Source organism: Protopterus annectens, chromosome 4.part0 (assembly GCF_019279795.1).
Source record: "Protopterus annectens isolate FY-2018-M chromosome 4.part0, PAN1.0, whole genome shotgun sequence".
Classification (NCBI taxonomy): domain Eukaryota; kingdom Metazoa; phylum Chordata; order Ceratodontiformes; family Protopteridae; genus Protopterus; species Protopterus annectens.
In genome coordinates, this window is record NC_056733.1 from 851,214,949 (window position 1) to 851,241,405 (window position 26,457).

Here is a 26,457-nt window from a genome sequence, read left to right on the forward strand (position 1 = left end):
AACTGCTACTTCCTTCTACAACAGGGGGGCCATCCTTCCCCTGAGCCTGGCCTGGCCCTGTTATAGGAATGTTTCTGTATTTTGAGGATTCTGTACTGACATTTTTTTTTATTAAATCTATTGCTCATACTACTATTAGAACTGCCTGAATATCTTTCTTCCCTATTGCTCTCATATTGGTTTGCAAATTCTGGTATTTTTCTATTCATAAGAAAATATAGTCACTGGTTGTAGTAATTCCAATGCTCAATACTACTTCTGTCTTTTTTTTCTAGACTACTGTATCTGGTTTGCTCACATCTGTATTTTGAACAGCTGGTAATGAGTGATCGCATGTGATATGAACTTTATCATTCTCTGCAAGGCTGCATGGCTAATGTTTCCAATGTTTCTCAACTAACTTAATATTGTAGTGTTTGCACAATCCCCAATGCAACAATATTGCCACATTGTTGTGCCTTTCAGTATACAGGTCATCTGCCATGAGTGTTTCACACCCAGCAACAAAATGTGTGACTTTTTGATTTTTTTTATAGAACCTGCATTTGTCTGTTTCTCCTACATCTTCAATGGATTTTGTAAACCAGTTTGTATGTAGCCCACTATCCTGGGCCACCATTATTAACTTTTCATCTGTTTGATTCAGTTCACCTCTCCTTAAAGCATTGCTGTGTATAATCCTGATTGCCATGATGGTTGTTCCAGGAGATCAATATTTATGCTTTTTCCATATTTTTTCCTTCTCATCTGATCCTTCTCTTTATATTCCTTCTTTTGCTTTTTGGAGCATTCAGTTGCTGGCTGATTTTTTGTCTACTACTGGTTTGATTTCCATTCCCACTTGACACCAATATGCTTCTGCTAAACTAAGCAAGGAAGTCATCTTAGATGACTTCTCATGTTCTAAAACTTTTGCTATGTTTTAATCTGGTGAGATCAACAGATATGTAGTCTCATGACTGCAGATCTATACATGTAATCAGTTCTGAAGAGGCTAATACTGCCTTCAGAATGAGAAATACATAATCTTGGTATACATTGATTTTTATATATCATTTGATAAGCGTGGATCATTTTTTTGTTTTCCTGTCCAGCTGATTTATCACCTTTTGAGTTACCCCAAAACTGTAAGTTAGAACAGGAAGAGCAAATTGGTCTATAGCTTGGACTTTATTCCTTGATGTCAAGGCAGATTTCAGTATTAATTTTAGTCTTCTGAAGCATTCCTTACCAAATCTTATTCACATTGATTCATGTTTTATTGTCAGTCTTTTGCCAGTTCCCAAATATTTACAATTCCTCCCTCTTGCTCAAGTTCCTTTATATCACATTCCTTTCCCAGACTGATGTTTTCTTGATGTTGCAGCATTTCTACTTTAAGAATTGCTTTGGCACATTTATCAAGACTAAATAACATTCTCGTGTCATGTAAGGAAGTAAGTTTTAACCACTTGCAGTTGTGCATTCAACTCCTCATTTGATGAACAATACAGTTTTAAGTCATGCACAAAAAGTAGATGAGAAGTCTTTAAACAAGGTTATTTTCTGGCAGCCAAATTGAAACCATGGCCTAATCTGTTAAGCAAATGGTTTAATAAGTTAAGGGCAAGACAAAACAGCAACAGTGACAGAGAAACAACATGGAACATCTGCATTTTAATTTTTATCCCCGGGATAATTTTCCCTTTGTCATAGCTTAACTGCAAAGTAGCTTGTCATGGTTTCATGGTCACTATGATGTAATTGATCAATGTAGGGTATACCTTATACATCTGGAAGGATTCCTTTATCTATCAATGTGGGATGCTGTCAAATGCTTTTTTGTAATCTACCCATGCCATACTTAGATTCTCTCCCTTTTTTACAATTGTCTGTTATGGTTTTATTTAGCAAGAAATGATTTGTTGTTCCATATGACTTTTTTTGTCATGCTTTTGATCTATTGCTATAATTGAGTTGTATTTTCTAAATAACTTTAAACTCTGCCTCAATTCCAGTATGGCTTACAGGTTCAGTCTTAAAGTGGATTATTGTTCTGTCGTTAATTAGGTTGGTGTCAGTTCAGGATGCACATATAAGTAATTCTTACTTGGGGCTAAATCTTTGTGTAAAGATGTTGATACTTTTAGCCAAGGTTGGGTACTGTGTCTGGGCCTGGGTTTTCCGTTTAAGACCTTTTCTTAATTTTCAGTTTCTCTGGTCATTACTTCATCCCATTTCATATCTTGTACATTAGAACTCCTTACTGCTTCTTTTAATTTTTCTTTCCATTCAGCATCTTTGTTATGTTCCACAGGGTCTTCATAAATATTAGTCTAAAATCTATTTCTTCTTTTTGATGATCTTTTTATTCCTTTTGCTTTGTATCCCAGTTCTCTATAAAACTTTTTAGAGTCTTCAGTGAATTGCTTATGTTGTACTTTTCCTTTTTGTTTATCAGCATATTTTATAATTTTTTCTGCTTGTGCTATTTTTAGTTTGTTGTTTACAGTAATGTGTGATAGATCCTGGCCTTTCTTTTCTCACATCTACCTTTCTAGGTATTTTTGATGATGTGTTCCCACTTCTATATTATTCTAATAGTGATGTGTCTTGTCATAATTGCTTTATAGTTTTCTCTGTTTGGTGCTTCCATGGTGGCATTCTATTTCTTCCCTTCCTTTTACTTATTGCTGTTTTTTTTAAACTTTATCTGTTATTCCGTTATGTCACAAGAATTTCTCGTAATAGTCATAATTACTGTGTTCATCTGAGTCTTCCATCAGTCTTAACACATTCCGTCCAATGTAGCTCTGGAAGTTTGCATTGCAAGTTCCAATGGGTGGAGCCCAAGTGTTTTGATAGAATCAAATTATGTTCTCATATTTCAAACAATCATATCTCTGGGACCACAACGGTTTCTGAGGAAGTGTAAATGGCAAACTCTTCAGCACAAACTATTTTATAGTGGTAGTATTCTTTAGGCTTTGTGTTAAACTGGATTTTATAATGAACGGTCAATGCAGTAACTATTAAGTTTGTAATATTTTGTAAACAAATTGAAATATCTCAGCATCCACTCAGGTTATACACATACTGTCAGTAGCAGTTTGTTCATCCATCTGAAAGCTTTTATATGAAGCTAAGCACGTCTTTCTGTTCTACTTGGTTGTCAAGATATTTAGAAAAACTTGGAATTTGGCACTATAAATAAATATTATGTGAACAATAATTTATATCTCTTCACCTGCACTATACAGAGTTCAACTATCAATACAGTTGTATTTACCATTGTGCAAGTTTTAAGATGAAATATTGTAATACTTTCTGTGTTATGGTTTTGGAATTAGTAATGCAAATATTATCAAGCAATATTTGATGTCTAGAGGCATCAGTAGGATGTAACTGCAGAAACACCTGTAATGAGTTAATGTGTCTCTCCATCTCTATTACATTAAACAGTTCCCTTAGATCATTTTCTTCTAGACTGAAAGCACCTTTTTTGCTCTCCATTTCCTGTGGGTATTTTAGAGAAAGTTCTAGAACATCTTCATGTGACCATAAAGCAGTCTCTTTTGAAATAAAACTGAAATCAGAGATCACTTCCACCCAAGGTACCTTTAGAAATTTCTTTAAGACAAACAACCTACTCCTAAGTGATACATTGGCAAGCTTCAAATCTCCACCAAACCCAGTTAACTCCAGTGAATATGCAGAAATGTGTAGCATCACACTATACATACAGTGGGTATAAAAAGTGTACACACCCGTGTTAAAATGCCAGGTTTTTGTGATATAAAAAAATGAGACCACAGTAAGTCATTTCAAAGCTTTTCCCACTTTTAAGGTGACCTGTAACCTGTACAATTCAATTGAAAAACAAACAAATCTGTTAGGGGAAAAATATAAAAAAACTTAAAATAAGCTGGTTGCGTAAGTGTGCACACCCTTAAACTATTACTTTGCTGAAGCACCTTTTGATTTAATTACAGCATTCAGTCTTCTTTGGGTAGGAGTCTGTCAGCATGGCACATCTTGACTTGGCAATATTTGCCCACTCTTCCTTGCAAAAGCACTCTAAATCTGTCAGATTGTGGGGGCATCTCTTGTGCACAGCCCTATTCAGGTCCCCCCACAGATTTTCTATTGGATTTAGGTCTGGGCCCTGGCCGGGCCATTCCAAAACTTTAATTATCTTCTGGTGAAGCCATTCTTTTGTTGATTTGGATGTATGTATGCTTTGGGTCATTGTTGTGTTGAAAGGGGAAATTCCTCTTCATCTTCAGCTTTCTAGCAGATGCCTGAAGGTTTTGGGCCAAAAGTGGCTGGTATTCATAACTGTTCATAATTCCCTCCACCTTGACCAAAGCCCCAGTTCCAGCTGAAGAAAAGCAACCCCAAAGCATGATACTGCCACTGCCATGCTTCACCGCGGGGATGGTGTTCTTTTGGTGACGTGAAGTGTTTTTGTGCTAAACGTACCTTTTGGAATTGTGGCCAAAAAGTTCAACCTTGGTCTCATCAGACCATAACAAATTTTCACACATGCTTTTGGGAGACTTGAAGTATTGTTTTGCAAAATGTTAGCCAGGCCTGGATGTTTTTCTGTGTAAGAAAAGACTTCCGTCTTGCAAACTTACCCCATAGTCCAGACATATGGAGAATATGGGAGATTGTTGTCACATTTAGTACAGAACAAGTACTTACCAGAAATTCCTGCAACTCCTTCAGTGTTGCTACAGGTCTCTTGGCAGCCTCCCTGACCAGTTTTTGTCTCATCTTTTCATCAATTTTGGAGGGACATCTAGTTATTTACAACATCACTGTTGTCCCGTATTTTCTCCCCTTTTTGATGACTGTCTTCAGTGTGTTCCATGGTGTATCCAATGCTGTGGAAATTTTTTTGTACCCTTTTCCTGACTGATATCTTTCAACAATGAGATTCCTTTGATGCTTTTTAAGCTCTCTGCGAACCATGGCTTTTGTTGCAGCAGGCAACTGAGTAAATGTTGGGAAAATCCTACTAGGACAGCTGAACTTTATTTGGGGTTAATCAGTGTCTTTAATTGATGGCAGGTAAGTACCCAAGAAGACTGAATCCTGTAATTAAATCAAAAGTGCTTCAACAAAGTATTAGTTTAAGGGTGTGCACACTTATACAACCAGCTTATTGTACGTTTTTTTTTTTTATATTTTTCCCCTAGCAGATTTGTTTTTCTATTGAATGGTAGTGGTTATAGGTCACATTAAAGGTGGGAAAAGTTTTGAAATTATTTATTGTGGTCTCATTTTTATATATCACAAAAACCTGGCACTTTAATAGGGGTGTATACACTTTTTATAGCCACTGTAGATGCAGCTGTACCTCATAGGAGCAAGTGCAGGGAAAACCATGTAAACAAACCCACATGGTGGAACCATAATATCAAAAAGCTTTATAATAAAAGACCAAAATAAAGAGTAGGTCTCAGAATGCTACAATCCTTGTGACTGAAATAAACAAACTCTGAAGCTTAATAAAATTTACCAAAGTAAAGTTTGAGGCTTAAATAGCTACCCAGGCCAAAAACAAGAAGGCATTTTTAGTTATGTTTGTAATCTCAAAAGTACGATGCAACAATGGGCTAAGCTGATTGTAAACAATGTTACCTGCACTGAGGCTGAAGATAAAGCAAACCTACTGGCTGATAAATTTAGCTCTTATTTTACCCCTGTATCCCCTCTGTCTGTCCCTCAAGATATACCTGAAACTGGTTCACCTCCAGTTGTCATACAAGACCAAGTACTAAAAATTGTATCAAAAGCTAAAAATGCTCCATCAATATGCCCTGTAAATATCCCTGGATGCATCTTAAATAGCATGAAGCACAATTTAGTCACACCCCATAACAACACTGTTCAATCTCAGCCTCCATACAGGTTTTGTACCAAGTGAATGGAGAATAGCTACAATCATTCCCATGCATAAGGAAGGACCTTCTTCCGACCCAGGCATGTAGAGACCCATAAGTCTGAGCAGCCTCATATGCAAAGCCATGAAATGATGTATGGAATTAATCAATCAGGACATAGGGAACCTCCAAACACTGGCCCCATCTCAGTATGGATTTGTTAAGGGCAGGTAATGCATACTCAACCTGGTGGATTTTTAAAAATGCCACCAAAGTAGTGGATGAAGGCAAAATGGTACACACCATATACCTCAACCTGGCCAAAGCTTCTGACACAAATCCTCACTCAGGCATTATCAGAAAAGAGAAATAAACTGGGAATAAACTCCTGTGTCATCCGTTGGATTGCCAACCATCTCACAGATATGATGAATATAATCAAAATAGAGGAAGTTACTTCCACAAAGAGACCAGTCACTAGTGTAGTCCCCCAGGGTTCTGTGCTGGGACCTTTCCTGTTTGAAGTAAAAGCCAATACCACAGAGCTCTGGCTGAAAGTTTGTGGATGACTGTAAGCTAGAAGCAGTCATTGAATCCTCAAATGACAGCCACACTGCAAGAAGGTTTATCTCAGATAAATAACTGTTGTCAAAATCATGGTCTGAAGCTAAATGCCAAAAAAATGCATTACTGTATCCTTTGGGAAGTCATCTTCCCTAGGGAACTGCAGCATTGGCAATACTCCCTTAAGACCTGAACCTCTTGTTTGGGATTTGGGAACTTACGTAAACATTGACCTAACATTTGACTAATGTGTCTATGGTTGTAAGAAAGTCCTTCTATATTGCAGCTTATAAACAAAGGGATTGTGTCTAGATGTAGGGATATCATTCTCCCCGTTTACTCAGCCCTCATTAGGCCAAATATTGAATATAATGCCCCCTTTGGCATGTATCTGTCCAGACACATGGACAAACTGGATTGCCCTCAGAGATACCTTACTAAAAGGATACAAGGCCTAAATACACGGACTGACTCAAAGCCCTGACCCTGTACTTGGTATCCTGTTAGACTCCTAAGAGATGACCTAGGTGTGGCATACTGTGACCCACTACTGATGGATGTAATGCACATCAGCAAGTCAAATGGCACCAAAATATTTGGTCTAGTGATCTAAACCTTTTCTGCATCATCAACAGAATGGTTTGGAGGGACCGTTATATTTCACAGTAGATTCCACTGCTGTGAAACAGACTCCCCACCCACATAAAGCAAAGTTCATTCCTGTCCATTTCCAAGTGCAACTTAGATATGTGGATGGGAAATAGAAAAACTACTCCAGGGCTGCCACCGGCACTACCAATGGGCAGAGGCAGCTTCTAAATGCCCTGCCCATACAAGGGTCCCTCAAACTATCTATGGTATGATCCCAGTTATTCTTATTAGGGGTAATATGTAATTATCGACCATGGAATGGGTAAGGCCAGTCTATAATCAAATGAGATAGGATTTTTCAAGCATTAAAAGGGAAATTGGCTAGCTTAAAATGGCACTCAAGGACCTGATGCAACCCACTTCAGTTACTGCTCCTTCATATGGGAGCTCATTGGCCTATCACTCCACAACATTGCCAGTGTCAAAGTTGCCACTGCTTCTTGTTCCTTCCCTTGCTATTCAGTTTCATCTGAACTTTTATACCTGTCTCCTACAGAAGCCTACAGAGCATCACCATGTGACAAATCTTCAGCTATCTCCTGCTCCACCTGTTTCTCCTTAATTTGAGGACCCATTGTTCCACCATACTGTGACATTACATGTGTTGGATTTTCTTCACTAAATCCTTTCACTTCACAGGTATTCCATAATTTCAATTTCTATTTGTTTAACTTCTGCCTTACTAATCCTCTGTTCTCCATTCCCCTTTTGTTTTCTTATTGTTTGTATTGTGAAATTTGCCACATCCGGATGTTTTTGCCTGCATTTCTTTTCAAATATGTTTGTAGCTGCTTTTTTATATCGATTAGTTTGGCTTTCTCCTTTGCATAAATATTGCACCATATCGGATCTCTCTTTCATTCTCATGTCCATGTTTATTTTTATATAACTTTCAAAAATCTCTCTAAGTTTTGTTCTTTATATTTTCATACTACATCCATCATTTCTTTTTCTAAACAGCCCAAGTTTTCTTGGTCTATATAATGTTTTTTCAAGAACCTGTTCTGTAAGTATTTTTCCTTCCTGTAATTTCTCTCTTAGTCTGTCTAAATATCTTCTATCTGGAAATTTTGGGCTTCTTGCATAATAGTAACAATAGATAATTTCTTAGTTATCTTCAGTAGTCCACTCCGTCATCTTTCCATCTCTTTTTTGGCCTGTCAGTTTTTGTGTTTTTTTTTTTTGTGAACTACTATTTCCTTCTACCCCGGTGGGGGGGGAGACATCCTCTCCCTAAGCCTGGCCTAACCCCTTTGTAAGAATGTTTCCATATCCTGAGGATTCTACACTTCCATTCCTGGCACAAATGTATATACCAGGATTGGGCACTTTTTATCCTGGGACCTGTGCACCCAGCTTTTTTTTCTTTTAATTTTTAACCTACCACACTCTGATATATGAAATACAGTCTATGTCAGTGTCATCTTGGTGAAATTTTGTAAAAACAGCATCTCCCACATGTGGGTACTTGCCAAGACTTGAGGATATTCATTTCCAGCAATACTATTATCCTTTTCTTGCTGATTTCTTCTGTCCATTTGGACCACCTTTATGACGTGACCTGTGGCCACTGCTATGTCTCTTGTGAGTCAGGCAAAAATCAGAATAGATCAATTAAGGACTCAAACATAAGATAGAACAGGTCAGTTAAGGTTAATCATCTGTGAACTGAGGGGTGGAGCTAGGAACTAAACCTTCTATTTAAGGGGTAAAATAAAACATTTCAGAGCTTTACTAGAAAGGCTCGCCCAGATTCTGCACTTTGCTGTGAGGGAAAGGTTAGTTTGCTTTTTATTTGTTGTATTTTGTATTACTTTATTACTTTTTCTATTTTGAATACTGTGATTTGTTTTCTTTACCTTGTGTTTTACTTGTATTCTCCTTTTAACTGCATATTAAAACTTGAAAAGAGACCACAGCTCTGTCTCTTGTGAGTCAGGCAGACATTTTCTTTCCCACCCGGTTACTGTTGTGTTCTTAAACACCATTGTCTTTTTAGTTGCCTGCCCCTTATGTTAATTTGACCATATATCTCATTTCCTCTCTGCTTTTACTGGCTTGTGTAAGCACAAAATTATCATTTTGTGAAATCACTCTCCTTCAACTATTTAAATTTATTGGCCATCCTACTGTATTCCATAGTACCAGAATACAAAAGTGACCACCCCTTTCAATCTATCTTGCTGTTTTAAAAATAGTGACTCTCCACTAAAACTTAACTTTATAGACAGGTAAAACTTAAGTTACCTACTTTCACATCTAACTCCTCTAGTGCACACTGCAGTGTTTAGGATAATTTTTTTTTATCTTACATTTAAGCATCCCTGTGACTAGCACTTGCTCTAAAACCTGCTGGAAAGCATTAGGAAGCCTTAAACTGATATAAGCACTCAGCTCTCCTAGTTAATAAGGAGAAATTAATTGTAGGCACTGAACAGCCTATAGTTGCAAAGTACCTTGCTAAGGTAAGGGAAAACCGCTCTTGTACTTTACAAATAAAGCACCAAACCAGGCATGTCCAAGGGTCAGCTTCCAGTGATTTCTCCTGTCCACCTGGAGAATCTGGGCATACTGGGGCACTGCAGCAATTGCCTCATGTACACAGACAACCCTCTCCTCCTATCACCCAACACTACAACCTGTATGAGATGCACTTACATAGCCAAACTGGAAGCAAAGCTCTCTCCACCCAAGATTGTGCTAGACAGTCAAGAGGAGAAGGTTAACACCCACACTATACCTCAAGCAACACATAGCCCTTCTAAACCCACACCACCAACACCCTCACATAGCAACACTAAACCCTGATATGCGGAGGCCCTTAACAGTAACCTGCCCAAGCAACAAAGGCGTCCAAAGCCGAAACGCAAACAAACACCAATCATAACCAAAGTGTCACATAGCTCACAACACCAGTGTTATAGCTCACAACACCAGTGTGCCACCCAACAACAGCCCCTAAGGCAAGACAACATACTCAACACTTTAGTCATAGGTGACTCTATAGTCAGACACACTGATGTCCCACTCACCAGGTTGAACAAGGAGAAAATTACAGTCAGCTGCCTGTCTGGTGCCAGTTTCCATCACATAACGCATGCACTCAAGTCACAACACAACAAGTACAAATATGACTGTCATTGTCCATGTTGGAATGATTGACTTGAGATGTACCTCCCTGGACTACATGAAAAGAGACATGGAAGAGCTCTCGGATCATGTGGCCTAGGCAGGTATAATGCTAGCCCTGAGTAGCATCCTACCTTCGCCTAGAATGATACCACAGTATAAGGACTAAATGATTGACTTCAACAATTGGCTAAGCTTCTGGTGTCATTCAAAGGGGATCCAGTATCTGTCTGCCTGGGGCGACATGATTGACAGACCACGATGCTTTGCCAGAGTTGGCCTGCACCTGTCGTCCCTGGGATTCAGGTTACTGAAAAAGGCTCTTGCCACCCCTATAGTGACTTTTTTAGGCAAAGTTCAAAGGACAAAACCACCACCATAACAGGTACAAGCATGCAAAATCTGAAGGTAATGCTACTCAATGCTAGAAGTCTAAACTTCAAAATACACTCTCTCGGGGAACTCCTAAAAATGGAGAACATTGATATCTGTGCAGTAACTGAGACCTGGTTCAAGGCTCCAGAGAGCACCCCTGCAATACCAGGCTACAACTCCTACCACACTTTTCAGCCACCAAACCAGGACCAAAACACTAAAGGTGGAGGAGTGTCCATATTCACCAAGGATATTCACACCACCAGATTAGTTGCCCAACACAATGCGTCTGAAATTCTCTAGGTGCAACTAACACTAGGTAAGACTACAATCCAAACTGTAGCTTGCTACAGATCCCCCACCATGCCCCAAGATTCTCACTACACCTTTTTAAACATACTGTAAAATATTAAGATACAACCAAACACGCTAATACTGGGTGATTTCAACTACCCTGCCATTAACTGGGAAAACTACTCGTGTACCAACACCTTTGCTCAACGGTTCTTGGAATTCAGAAACTCCAGTGCCCTGGATTAACTAATCTATAGTCCCACCATGGACTCCAATATCCTAGACCTAGTCATTACCAACATGGGAAATCGATGCTCCACACCTATGGTCACCCCCCCTCGTTGGTCAGGTCTGACCATAAGCTAATCACCCTTGACATCCCCATTCCTCCCCCACCCCCAGTAAGGAAACCTCCATAAAAAATTCTCCAAAGCCAACTTCATGCTACTCAAGTCAAGTGACAAACTTCATTACACCCATGCAGATGGGAACTGAAAGTTCAACTGCTGAATCCTAGGCACTGTACGAGCACATCCACTCGTGCATGAATCGTGCTAGCCCAAATAGAACCAAGATGCTCTCCTCCAAAAAATGAAGCCAATCTGGTGGTCCCCTGCATTAAATAAACTGTACAGCAAAAGGAAGAAACTGTTGCAGAAAAGTGGAAAATCCCAGGATGAAAAAACTCCCTTACCAGCCTCAGTAAGAAGCTGAGATCCCTCATAAAATCCTCCAAAGCTAGTTACGAAAATAAAATTGCCAAATATTCCAAAGACAACCACAAGGCATTCTATAGCTATGTCAAGAAGCTAAATGGCAGTGTTCAGATCTGCTCTGAGCTACAACAGAATGGCATTAAATATACTGATTCCAAAGATATTGCCACTATCCTGGCAGATCGATTCAGTGCCAACTTCACCCCCCTCTCACCCCCTAAAGGGCCTGTCTCAATATCAAAAGATTTCCAAATTCCGGTAATAATGGCCACACAAGTAAAAACCACACTCTCCAAAGCTAAGAATACAGCATCCATGGGACCAGATGACATCCTGGGCTCTATACTACATGAACAACAAAATGAACTGGCACCTCACCTGTGTCATGTTTAATCATAGCCTCACCTCAGGCTTTGTGCCCGCTGAGTGGCACACAGCTACAGTTATCCCACTCCACAAGGAGGGATACATGTTGGATCCTTGGAACTACTGCCCCATCAGTCTGACGAGCCTGATCTGCAAAGCCATGGAATGTATTATCATGGAACTTGTAAACAAAGACATTGGCAACCTTCAAACACTAGACCCCACCCAGTTTGGGTTTGTGAAGGGCCGATCTTGTCTCCTGAACCTGATTGACTTTGAATCAGTCTCCAGAGCTGTGGATGAGGGTAATGCGGTCCACACAGCCTATCTGGACCTCGCCAAGGCCTTTGACACCATCCCCCACTCTGGAATCATAGATAAACTTACTAAGCTTGGCATTAATCCCTACATCACATCGATGGGTTGCCAACTGGCTTACTGACAGAACCCACACTGTAAAAGTAGCCGACTCCAAATCCAGCTCCAGACAAGTGACAAGTGGAGTACCTCAGGGTTCAGTCCTGGGACTGCTGTTGTTTGGCATCTACTTCTCTGAAGTACAGGCCAACACTAAAGGATTCTGGCTAACAAAGTTCGCAGATGACTGCAAACTGGGAGACATTATTGAATCCCCAAATGATGTAGGTATTCTACAAAAGGGCCTTACAGAAACAGATGCTTGGTGCCAGAGCCAAGGGCTCAAGCTCAATGCCAAGAAATGTATAGTTATCCCCTTTGGGAAAAAACATGTAGCCGTGAATTACCACATAGGTGGCAGTACACTAAACACCGAAAGTGTGATAAGAGACTTAGGGACACAGGTGGACAGTGGTCTCACCTTCAATAACCACATCACCACAACAGTCAGGAAATCCTTCTATCTGGCACATCTCATCACTAAGGGCTTTTCATCCAGAAAAAAGGAGGTCATTGTCCCACTGTACTCATCCCTCATTAGACCCATTATAGAATACAATGCCCTGTTTGGTATGTACCTCTCAAGACATCTGCAACAACTGGAAAGGCTGCAGAAATACCTCACTAAAAGTATCGCAGACCTAAAGCAGATGCCCTACACTGACTATCTAAAAAAAACCTCCAGCTATACTCAGTCAAATATCATCTACTCAGAGGCAATCTCTGCTTAACATACAAGGCCATGTCAAACCCAGTGCTTTTGGACATACTACACTTAAAGAAATCCCAATCCCTCAGAGCTACACGCTCCAGGGATCTAAACCTTGTCATCACAATGAACAAAACATGCTGGAGAGATAGGTCCCTGACCCAGAGACTCCCCAGACTCTGGAATAGACTGCCCATACATGTCAAGCAGAGCACCTTTTTGGCCCTCTTCAAAAGGAACCTTGATGATTGGATGGGAGATAGGAAATTCACCCTGGGGATTGCATCAGTCACCTGCTAGACAGGGGTCCAGGGAAGTAAATATTGTGGGAAGAAATAGCCAGGGAATTGTTATGGCTAGGCTTTTATAGGCCCTAGGGCCGATAGTCTAGTACCAACCTATGAACCTATGTGTAATGACCTGATGCCCATTTCTGCACTGTAGTGAAGTGTAACTAAGCTGTGCCCATTGCGTTGTCGCCTCACAGTAAGACGCTGTCCGATTCAATTCTCAGCTAGAGCGTCTTCTGCGTGGAGATATGCGTGAATGGGCGTACCTTCGTTGAAGGTTGTGCATCAGGGCTGGTAACTCAGCACGTAAAAATCAACTACCAATCATTAGCGGACCGGAGTTCCTCTGTGGCGACCCCTAACTGGGAAAAGCCGAAAGACACAACAAGTGAAGCATAATGGGCCATGTCCATTTCTGCACTGCAGTGGTGCATAATGGAGTCATGTCCATTTCTGCACTCTAGGATTAATAGTTGAGTATAATGACTTCACACTTATTTCTAACAGGATGTTATTGTTTCTTTACAAATATTATATGTTTTGAGTTTTCCAAAATGCAACACAATTTCAATTCAACAATATATTTTTCTTGCTATTATGATCCTATCCAATGCATACTAAACCCCCAGTGCTGAAGTTACAATCTTTCATACAGTTAATCCTCTTCCAAGATATCTGTTGATTACTTTACTATTGTATAAACGTTTACAGTCATTGTTCCCTTCCCTGCTACTGTGCCTTGTAGATATGCTGTTGATGGCAATGAGTGTAAGCAATAAACATTTCATGGGATGTCAATGCTGGGTTTCATAATGAACTAATGCACATCAGTTATATATAGGCTGTAGACAGGTTAGAAACCAAAATTAAACCAGCATGACTAGAAAAAAATACACTGCAAAATAAGTTATGAAGGCAGAGGCACTTTACCTTACATGCTGCTAGTTGTGCAGCATAGCTAACAATCTTCTGGTCAGCTGATATTGGCGCAGCATTTTCTTTTATTTTATTTCTGTTCAGGTATAGCAATTGCTATTAAGGAAGAACATTGTCAAGAGACACTATGCTTTTAAAATGGATTCTCACTATGTAATTATAATGTACAACAGGATATTTGAGACACAGGACTGTTTCTTTATGAGCTGAAGTCTCTAGTGGTCAAGTAGTGTTTAAGATTATAATAATTCAGGGTCTGCCAAAGTCTGCTGTTGCAATTATCTCAGTCTGTTTTCTGTTCTAGAGCCAATAAACTCACAAACATTTCTACAGTGGAAACAATACTTTTCATTTCGAGTACAGTGGGAGTGGCCCATATCTTTTTAGGCTGCTGTATTCCATTTTTAATTCAGTGTATTTTGCCTTCTGATTTCCCATACTGGGAACTCCTATTGGAAGGAATAGCAGACTATCAGTGAAAATATTTTGCAAAACCCAGCATCATTAGTTTAGCTTGAATTTTATTTTTCTCAGATTACTGAGTTTGAGAATGTCCTCAAGGCTTTTCAGACTACCCACAACACATATGAACACTACCTAAATCTCCATTCTCTGGTATCCAGGTCTATTTATCATCACAGGGCTTGAATTTATATCAGCAGGAGCATATTTGTCAGCCAATAATGAGGTGAAGCAACAGCAATATGAAAACAGGATTAACACAAAGGGCAGAGGTGGCCCAGAAGATAAATTCTGAAGAACAATATAGCTGTATATACTCTATAATGTAAGACTCATTTAAAAAGAATTAAATAATATTAATTAATGGAACTTCCATAGAAATTTCCTATAATTCCTTACATTATGAGATATGTCTAGTTACATTTTACTGCTTTAATAAAGACCGGTACAATGGTCAATGTTTTGATTACTACTAAAGAAAGACTGTTTTAAATACTATCCAAAATGCTTAAATGCTTAAGTCAAAAGAAACTTGACCATGTGTGAAGGAAGGTATATTTCTAGCTCATGATACATGCACAGTAAAGTTATTTACAAAAGATCCATAAAGAGGGCAAGTCCTTGCAGATTGTTTCATATATATCATTAATAAATGGTGAATATCATTTGCATGTACTTGTATTAACCACTGTAAAAAAAAGTTTCACATATTTTTGACACTGGTTCTTTCCTACATCTCACATTTGACACTTCTGTCTTTCCTTTCTGTTTCTTCTGTACAAATATATATTCCTAAGTAACAAATGAAAACTGACTTTCCTCTTACTTTCTTCCATTTTAACATTCATGCATAATAAACTTTCAGTTTGAAGTCTGCTTTGAAAAATGGAACAGTCATTCTTTGTTAATGATGACAGATATGTCTGATCAGTTTATCCTTCTTTCCTCTTCAAGATTTTTTTTTTTTTGGCTTAATATTGTGCGCTACAGTTCAGCAAAACTTTACAGTGATGCTGGCAGCAGCAAAGCATGTTTTAATATAAGAGAGTATATGGAAAAATAATTGCATATCTATGAGTAAAGCTATTAGAACTCAGAGGCATAGCTGGCTCATCTACCACCCTGTGCCAGTCCCATGAATTTGCATCTTACCAGTCCACAGCACCTATCAAAAAATAGTGGAACTCAAGTGACGTTTTCTAGTTGCATTTTGGTACAGAAATATGCTACAGAGGTCTCGATTCTGCCTCCTAATACTTTGCACTTAGGAAAATTGTCCTCTTCACCTTACCTGTGTTATTCTACTGAGAATGGTATAAAGAACAGAGCTGCTTAGATGGTGGGTAAGGCATGGTGCCACAACAGATTCAGAAAACAGAACTCTTTTCTTGGCAACACAATATAGGCTGCTGTTAGATTTGCTCCCTTGTCATCACAATTGTAAAAATTGTCTTATTAATTTAATTTTTTGTTGTTTGTTATGCAGGTTAGCCATAGCAGGGATAGTTCATTTATTTTAAAGAGGGAACTGGGGAAAAAGGCTCCAAAATATGAAGTTATCAAGCACAAAGTGATTGATCCCTGACTGTGAGCCACATAGCAGGGTTCAATTAACAGTCACAGCACTGGAGGACCTGGGCAAAGAAGAGGAGTAATGAGGGGATTTTTCCTGCTTGCTTCTCCTAGAGAGGTGGATGTGAACTTGGTGGTACACTGAGTAAGGCAAATTTCCCTGGTAGAGACCAGGCGGAATTACCTGCCATGCTTCAGTGGTAATTCAGGACTGCTTGAAAGGAAATCCCTTGTGAAAGTGAGTGGGTGTGCTTCACCGATCACCCATTGCATAGCCCCTACCTTGCATTCTACCAAATGTACATGGGGACATTTGTGCTGAAAATAAGAAAAACATGAATCACCCAATCGTTACCTAAATGATGGCCTGTCTCAGGCTGACCCTCATCTTAATGATAGATAACATATGGGCTAGTTTGTTAGGGGGGGGGCTAATGGTCAGCAGACAGTGAAAAAATGTGGTTAACAACACAGTGCTCATATGTATGCATAGATTAGTATATTTTGTTCCTACTGAAAGTCTGAGGATCACAACTGCAATCCCTGGAACAGTGGGAAATAAAGTGAGAACAGGGGAAATATGTACAAATTCCAAAGCTGGGATATCCTGGAGTATTCCCTGTTCTCCAAGGTTCAGGTATCATGGAATTTATATATATAAGTAGCAGGCATTTAAGGAACACAGCTCACACTTCAAGTGGAGTATTCCCTGTTCTCCAAGGTACAGGTATCATGGAATTAGTATATATAAGTAGCAGGCATTTAAGAAACAGGGTGGCCGCGGTGGTGCAGCGGTTAGTGTTGCCGCCTCACAGCAAGAGGTTCTCTGGTTTGTTTCTCAGCTGGGGTGCCTTCTGTGCAGAATCTGCATGTCCTCCCTGTGGTCGCGTGGGTTTCCTGTGGCTGCTCTGGTTTCCTCCCACATCCCAAAGACATGCTGCAGGTGGATTGGATACTCTAAATTGGCCCTAGGAGTGAGTGCGTGTGCCTTCTGTGGAAGGTTGGGTACTGGGCTGGCAACTTGACACCGTAAAACTCCATTGCCAATCATAAGCGGACAAGGTGATCTGCTGTGGTGACCCCTAACTGGGAAAAAGCCGAAAGAAGAAGAAGGCATTTTAAGGAAAACAGCTCGCATTTCAAGTGGGAGTAAAGGTCATCTGCAAAAATACATTAATAGTGTAATGTCAAGTTTTAGAATTTGATGGGGGTTTTTTTCAAAATCACATGAATTTTTAAAGTGTTGGGGCTTCAAGTATCAGGTCTCACACTTCTGATAGTGAACCTACTACATTTGGTTAGTTATTCATCTTGACATGTGTCATATAGCAAATGCATATAACTTGTCTGGTTTCCAAAACAGCACAATTGTTGACCATTTCTGAATTTATATAATCCAAACCCTTATCCATCTATAATAGTTACTGTTTCTGTAAATGAAGTAGAAAACAATGCAGACATACCACCATAGACACGGTAAAAATCTGTGATTTAATAAAACTCTTAAGAGACAAAACAAAGAGAACATAGGATAAGCGCTTTCAGTAAAACCTTCTTCAGATCCTTTGTTCACGCTCATCAAGGCAAAACTTTTAAACAGTGTTCAACCAATCATGCTGTTCAGGGGTGGTTCCTCTGCCATGGCTAATGGAGACAGGTCCCTCTGGTAAATCACAGATTTTATCATGTCAGAGTTTTATTAAATCACAGATTTTATCATGTCTATGGTGGTACGTCTGCATTGTTTTCTGCTTTGGTCCTTTTTTGGCAAGACTACATTCAGCAGTGTGAATTTATTTTTTGTTTCTGTAAATGAAAGAATAAATTATTAGGAAATGTATATTGTGATAATATAGAAACATTTTCTAAGATGCATGTAGTGAGCATGACAACCAAAAAAACTAATGTTCTGTAATCATCAAAGTAATAAGATGCATTTATTTTGGAGCACAAAAGTATTGTTTAGTATTCATTGACCAAGTAAGACTCCCTTGTTTTCTTACTTGGTGTAACCCAAGTGGTTTGGTTCATAAGTTATTACTAGGCAAAATGTTCTGGGGGCCTTTTTAAGCCTAATGTGGTTAATGACAGAGTCATGCAGTATGGATGAAGAATGTTTGAAAAGTAAACATAGGTGTTTAGGATACAGCTAGTTTTTGGGTCTCAATTTTAAACCATTATGCTATGCCGTGAACAGTCCAGTAGGGGAAAAAGTTTATGCATTGTACAGCTGTGAATGTTCTGCATTAAAAAAAAAACAGTGGAGGTACATAAATTCACATTAATCTCATTATTAATAGCTTATCTGATAGACATACCACCAGAGCTGTGAAGAGTATAAACCACAGTGCATTTGCTGCATACATGTGTAGTCCCAAATTGTGTGCTGGCATGAATCAAGGACAGGAGATGTGGGATGCCATTCATTGCTGCATGCTACCAGTACATGACAACCCATACTTGCATATTATATCTAAAATCCTGCAGAAGTGCATGACCAGATTGACTGCAGATGGCAGGTTCAACTGCACATTCTTTTCTCCAATAACCTACTCCATCTCCAGCATTGTAGCACAACTATGAACAGTGCTAAGGAACCTCTCCAACAGTAGATGTGGTATTTTCATACCTCCTTTGCTGCCAGTAAGCAGATATATGGCACTGAGATATCTCATGCTGCTTTATCAATTCATTATACACAAATAACATTTCCTGTCATACAGTCTTTATGATTCACATCTTCTTTTAATAGTCAATGCATGAAAAAGTTGATACGCTACAGCTCATACTCTGTGGCTAATCCTCAACGTGTAAAAAAAAAAGTGTTTTCTTTTTGCAGTGGGACAAGCTCCCTGCACCCCCACACCCTCTATATTAATTCTGAGGTTACATAATCCCCGGGGAAGAGGCATATTCCCCTACTCCAGGGACTGTTGACCTCACACATCTTCATACCATTTGTAAATGAAGACCAAAGTTGGTCAAAAATACAGAGGTCTACATAAGTAAAATGTGATCTATGCTGGTCAAACTGTACATATGTATATACACACACACACACACACACACATATATATATATATATATATATATATATATATATATATATATATAGATATACTTCCAATAGTTATGGGGCATGCTCCAGAAAACAGTGCAGATGGATAAGAACAAACACGCCACATGTAATCCAGCACACAGAAGATGCCAGAGGGTGAAACCAGTCTGTTTCCTGTTCCCAGCTGGTGAGAGAGAGAGAGGAAGTGAGAGATGACACTTGGTCTAACACTCAACATGCCAAACCCTAAAATATTGAGCAAAACCGTTTGAAATTTAAGTAATCAGAAAAAAAAAACATGAATCATTATCTTTTGCAGGGAGCAACTTTGCAAGGCTATACCAACTCTGAAATCACATTAGAATGGGAAAGAGCATGTGATCCAGCAAAGAAAAAAGCTGGCAAAGTTCAATAAGCTGATTTTTGATGAGCTGTACCAGCTTTGCAATGACTTTACAACTTGACCATCTAAATGACACCCACATTTATATCAAAGTTTAATTTGGGGAACTCAGCTAAGTTTAAAATGGCCCCTTGGATCATTAGCCTAGCATTCTGATGCTATAATATGTGTATGTGTGTGTGTATATATATATATATATATATATATATATATATATATATATATAAATAAGGAAAATACAAGCTAAGAGCCATTTATTGTCCCTCCACAACCAATTTGCCAAACTATAATTTGCAGAGACTATTTAATCAATAGAGGCATATGGTTATCAGCAGAAGAGCTTTGTACTAGCCTCCTGCAAGCTTGGATTTTCTTCTGATAATTTAAGACCCCTTCTCGGAAACCATTTGGTATATTGAATGCCCTGAGACATTTTTACCCTAGGTTGCTGTAGAGCCTTTCACCTTTCTCTTTCAATTTATAATCTTCTGGGTCCACTACAATAAAGGTGAGGTATGTCCTCTGGTGACCCAATTTCAAATGAAGCCGGGTCACACCAAGGATCAGCAGGATCACAAGACTCAAGAGGCTGATACTTCACTCTCTTCTCCAAAGGAAAGGAGCTGTCATTATGGCTGGAATATGGACCTGTGTCAGTGACTGGAGAGAGAACATTTCAGCATTTTGCAGGAAGTGTGAAAGGATGTCAGGCTAGACATATTCTTGGATACATTTTGCGTGAGCTGAATCCACTGCATACCAGCAGAAGAATCACTGATCTATATTCCCACTCTTCATATTGCTGTCATCTCCCAAGCAATTCGCCTAACTGTTAGTTCTGCCATCAGAAGAGGGATCCACCTAGTAAGACATCAGGATTATGTAGGACAGCAGAGGAGAGTAATGAAAATACTGGGAGACCTGCTAGGACAGGGACAAAAAAAGGAAAAAAACATTAAGCCTATCTGTATTTCTGTGTCTAGTTTAAAAATGCAACCTTTTCACCTTTTTCTATTTTAATGTTTTTGGTATGCATTCCATTTTAGACAGACCACAGCAATGTCTCTGTTCTGGAGAAGCATTCCTATTTTTCTAAAATAACTAACAGATTGTGTAAACACAAAATGAATGGTTCACCACCAAGCTGAAAGCACTATTAAAATTAAGATATGAGGCTTGGCATTCATTGAAAGTAAGCTCCCCTCTTGTCCAGAATCATGATAAATGTTCAGACAAATTGGGAATCTGGTAAAGCAAGCCAGAAGACACCATAAAATCTTCATAATGAAATCTAGCAAGAATTCCCTACTAAGTAATCCAAAACTCTTCTGGAAAGCAGTAATAAGGTATAAGTGGGAGGGACACCTCAGAACAACAGAACACCATGCCAAGGTTCACCACTACAGAATTTCTCCTTATTATACTCCACCCTTTTACCTCAAACTACTCGATACAAAGGACATTGCAATGGCCATAGAACAAATACATACTGGTAGTTCTCCTGGTACCAACAGCCTTCATCCATGGTTCATCTACCACTGTTGGGAATTTATTTCTACTCTCCTCAAGTACATTTTCAGTCTGTATTGAACCCCAAATGCAGTGCCAAATATTTGGAAATCAGCAATAATGATCCCTTAACAACCCAACCCCTTCAACACATCACACTGCCACCCCATCCCTATCTGCCCCACCCTAGGAAAAGTCTTAGAAAAATGCATATGCTCCCAGCTCACACAATATATCAGTAAATATTTCTCACAAGCAAACAATGTGGCTTCTGGTCAGGCTACAGCACTATGGCAGCAGTTGTGATCCTGACTGAAGAAATATTAATAACAGTAGATAAGACAATAGCTCACAGGTACCATTTTCATAGATCTTACAAAAGCATTCCATCTTGTAGAGCACACACTCCTATTATACCTCCTGACAGACAGCGTAATGAGTCAAGATACTACTGTCTGGTTTAGTAATTTCCTCTTAGATCTCCACTGTGAAAGCTCATTCATCCCTCCACCACCATGCTCAAAAAGGTAAGCCCCAAGGCTCAATCCTGGCTTCCCTCTATTCCCCATCTACATCAGTAAACTTCCCCTTGATCTTCCTCATCTGCCACTACTTTAAGCAGATGACATGGTCCCATACCACTCAAATCAATCACTCTCACTGCTGCAAAAATAACTCCAAGTAGACTTCCCCTCTGTCGTCCACTGGATCAGTAACAAACGCCTATTACTTAATTCCACCAAAACTAAGACCATGCTTTTTGGAACACACACAAAGTTTGCAGTTAACTTCCCCACTGCACATACTTGACCATAAAATCAATCACTTACAAAAATATTGACTTCTTTAAATAATGTGGCATCTGGTTAGATCCATCTCTAAACTTTACAGCTCTAGGGAAATAAATAGCACACTTCTGTTTTGGGCTAACAAAATCCGCTGTTCCTCTCTAGATCCAGCAGAACACCAATAGGCAAAGGCATCTTTCTTGTCCAGTTCAAATAATGGCCCTCCTTTAATAGCATCAGCATTAAAAAGGAGCACCAGTGATACCTATGAACCTATACTTAAAAGCCATACATTTTCTCAGTTAAGGGAAACATATAACCAAATATCTGATGTGGCTTTGTGGGAAATCACTTTGGTTATAGTGTGCATGGTCCTGGGTTTGAGACTTGCAAGGGCTGCTTATTTAATAGCTGTGATGGCTTAGTAGTTAACTGCTCTGACTATAGTGTACAGGGTCAAAGACCTGCAAGGGCTGTATATTTTGGGAGATAGGAACTACTCTGACTATAGTGTACAGGGTCAAAGACCTGCAAGGGCTGTATATTTTAGGAGATAGGAAATTCACCCCGGGGATCACATCTGTGGCTCTGCTCGGCAGGGGCACAGGAAAATAATTTTCTTGGGTGGCGAAAGCCAGGGTATCTTTTTGGCTAGGCTTATATAGGCCCTAGGGCCAAAAGCCTAGTACCTAGCTATGAACCAAATAAATTAAAAATATATAAAACCATATCTTCAGGTTTATCACCCTTTTCCCAAAACAGGAAAGCAACTGTGTAATCCTTGAAAAGGCAAACTAGTTTCCACTCAAGCAAATATGTCAACTTTTACTACGTTATATATTATTCAGACTTCTGAACAATAAAACCTTTTCATATCAGGCAGAAAAGAATTACATGAACTCCCCCCCCCCCCAAAATACAACCTCAGGAACCACAAGTAGCTCTTCTCCCTTCCTTCAAGCTCCGAACACTAAGCTTTACTGCATAGACTGCAGTTTCTATATTGTTGGCCCCAAGCTCTGGGAATCTCTTGCCCCCACTTTAAAAAATCGACATCCTACTCTAATTTCAACTCACAGCTAAAATATATTTTATACAAGTAGTCAAATGCCAATGGCTCCCTTTTGACAGTGTTAACTAACAATATCACTGCTTCTCCACCCATTACTTCTCTCCTGTCCACTCTGCTGTACCTGTCCATAGAACCATGCATATCCTGTACAACTGTATCACCGGGATTCAGCAAACTTCCATGGAAGAATAGCTTATTCTTGCACAGAAGGGATCGGTCCCATGCAGCATGGCAGCGCATCATGCATATGTATGAAGGCATGTTGCCGTGCTCTGAAATGGACACGGTTCTGTGTGCGAGTGCAGGGGGCATGTCCAAGAGCAGTGCTCTCAAAATGCACACACCCCTGCACTTGAGAATTGCCGTTCAATAATTCAAAATTAATGAAAGTCTCCATGGACACTTTAGTGTCTGTGGAAAAAATAACAGACAGCCATACCACTCAACAGTACAAATTTTCACAGAATGTCCAGATTTCTGCTTCATATTTTTGGTGTATTCCTCCTAAAATCTGCACCTGTCTGGCAAATAGCTGGGAATTGAAGTCATTAAATAATGACAAATATTTGAGTTTAAGACTCTACATCCATCAGAAAATTCATGGTAATCCAAAGCTTGTCATTCTATCAATGTTCTAAATGTCTAATAGCAATATTTAAAATATATTCCTTAATTTTTTTTCCCTGTGTGCAATAAAGTTTAAGCGTAGCTGAGTGGGTGCGCCTGTTGTACAGTTATGCATAGTAGAATTTTAACATTAAAAGAAGCTAAATAGAAATAGACACAGTGCTAATAGTGAAACTGGAATACTGTAGTGGTTAGAGTGTTCACCTAGTATGCAGTCAGTCATGGTTTGAGCCCCACAGCGGTCCATACATTTTCATATGTGAAACACAACTAAAATGTATTTTTTATAAATAGGTAGTGAATATTATTATGTATATGCTAACCAGGATAATGTAGCAGCCCTAAATGTGAGGTGTCAATGAAATGTAAAGTTTAAGCAAGATTTAGCATAGCTAAGTGGATTTGCGCACTGGTAAGCAGGGCTGAGCATCTACCCCTTTAAGCAATAGTTATCTTAGCTAAGTAGGTTTGCCCGGTGCTTAGCTTAGCTCAGCAGTTTCAAAACTGTCCAATCATGGTTAAGGGCAGGAAATTAGCCCTATGTAAACCACACAGGTGGGAATACAGCTCATAACCAGTAGTAGCTCCCCATTGTAGGCACTATGGCAGGTGAAGATGTGTGCTTTTGGGCACAGTGCTGAGGCATTCAGGACTCCAGGGTCATGGTTGGACTCCTCATTAAAGACCATGAAGGGTGACTGCTGCAGGACCAGTACCAGGGCTCCCAATACAAAGTGGAGGCCTGGGACCAACTTGCCCAAGATCTCACCACTGCCACTGGCATCCCTCAGACTGGTGAGCAGGTCCAGCACCACTTTGCCCAATTGAAGCAGAGGAAGAGGGACCTTTTAGACCAGTGGGTCCAAGATGCCCGAGCAGGGAATGTTCCAGCCATGTGTAAGTATTAGTCAAAATAAGTGTCCTCCAAAGTCCAACCTGTGTATGTGATGGATAGGTATGCATAAATGTTTTCTCTTATCTCCTGTACAGCTGCAAATGTGAGGGCTGTGAACTTGGAAGCCCACACCAGCAGGGTAAAAAGGCTGGGTTGCGAGGCTGGTGAGTAACAATGTAGCTGGTGGTATGTAGGGAAAATAAATAAAATGTAGTAGAATGTCACCTTGCGGTATTTAAAAACGGGTATGGTTTTTAGTGACTGAAAAAGCCAATAGGAGAGTAATACTGACATACAGGTTATATATATCAAGAAAAGTGTAATTACCTGTCAATAAAAGTGAAACCCCAGTCCGGTTGTGTTTACTTCGGTATTGCATGACTGGAAAGTTTCATGCACCAAGATCTGATATCAAAATAGTAATGTTGTGTTAACCACTGTTTTCCACACTGTGCTATGTCAAAAGGTATGTATAGGAATGTATATAAAAGAATGTTGTAATCATAAGGTCAGATTGTGCAACCAAGACAGAATTGGAAAGAAAACATTCAAGGAAGTGACAGCAGTTTCTCAATAGCTCATTCTGATGAAACACAAACTTCTTGTATTTTTTAGCAGAAATAGCCACGGTAGGAATCCAGAGAATGGTAGTAAGCTGTATGCATAATTTCAAGTAGGATTTTGTGAATGTGTGTAGAAACAGCTGGGCAGTGTCAGCCTAAATTCCCTCCACAGATCTTCCAGGTGAAAGAAGGTATAAAGTAGCTATAAGAAGCCTGTAGTAATACTGTGTCCAACACCCACAGTCCGACCCCAATGCTGCAAATGACAGCAAGATAAGTACATACACCAAGAGGTCTCCCCCAAGAAATGTTCAAAAGTGTCATGCTGTCACAGCTACTGGTCCCTGCTACCAACAACCAGGGTGGCTCGATAGAAATCAAGGCAGAGTATGTCATTAGCATACAAACACACAGTATGAGTGCATATATGTAACGCTGACTATGTGAATATGGGTAGAAACAGTCATGTAGTATGAACAAACATTCCCTCCATGGGTCTTCCAAGTAAGAAAAAGTATAAAGTAGTTATAAGAAGGCTGTAATTATACTTTGTACAAACATACCACTGCACAACCCAAGGCCATAGTTGTAATAATACCTGTATGAGTAGAGCAATGATCATTAAAACTGTGACCGCTGCAAGAATCCACATTTGTTAACTGACATCTCTCCATCTCCCCCACCTTATCTTCACCAATAATCTAAACACATAAATGAATGGGTATGTTTTCCACCAAACCTACTGTTGGGACATGTGTCCTGTTGTTCTACAAATGTTGAAATGTATTCCAGTTAATGTTCCCTGTTCAAATACTACCATTGGTGGCCTGTTGCTATCAGTGTAACCGGGATGCCGGTGTACTGCCAACTGTGGTTCCATATATGCATGTGTTCTGTTTGCTATGCAAATGTTCCAAATCTGTGTATTTTGGGTTAATGGAAATACTCATGCATGCTGTTATAACTAATCCTGGAATGTGTTTACCATTACTAACCAACATATGTTCTTAAACTGCAACACCATAGCACATCAGGGAAGGCCGATCCCAGTGGATCAACCTCTCCCGCCTCATCTCACCAGTGGATCTGCCTCTCCCACCTCATGCTGGGCCCCAGCATATCTGGGACCCACCCCAGGATGTCCCAGTATGCTGGTCCTGCACCTTCAGTTAGAACTGCCTCAGGGGATGG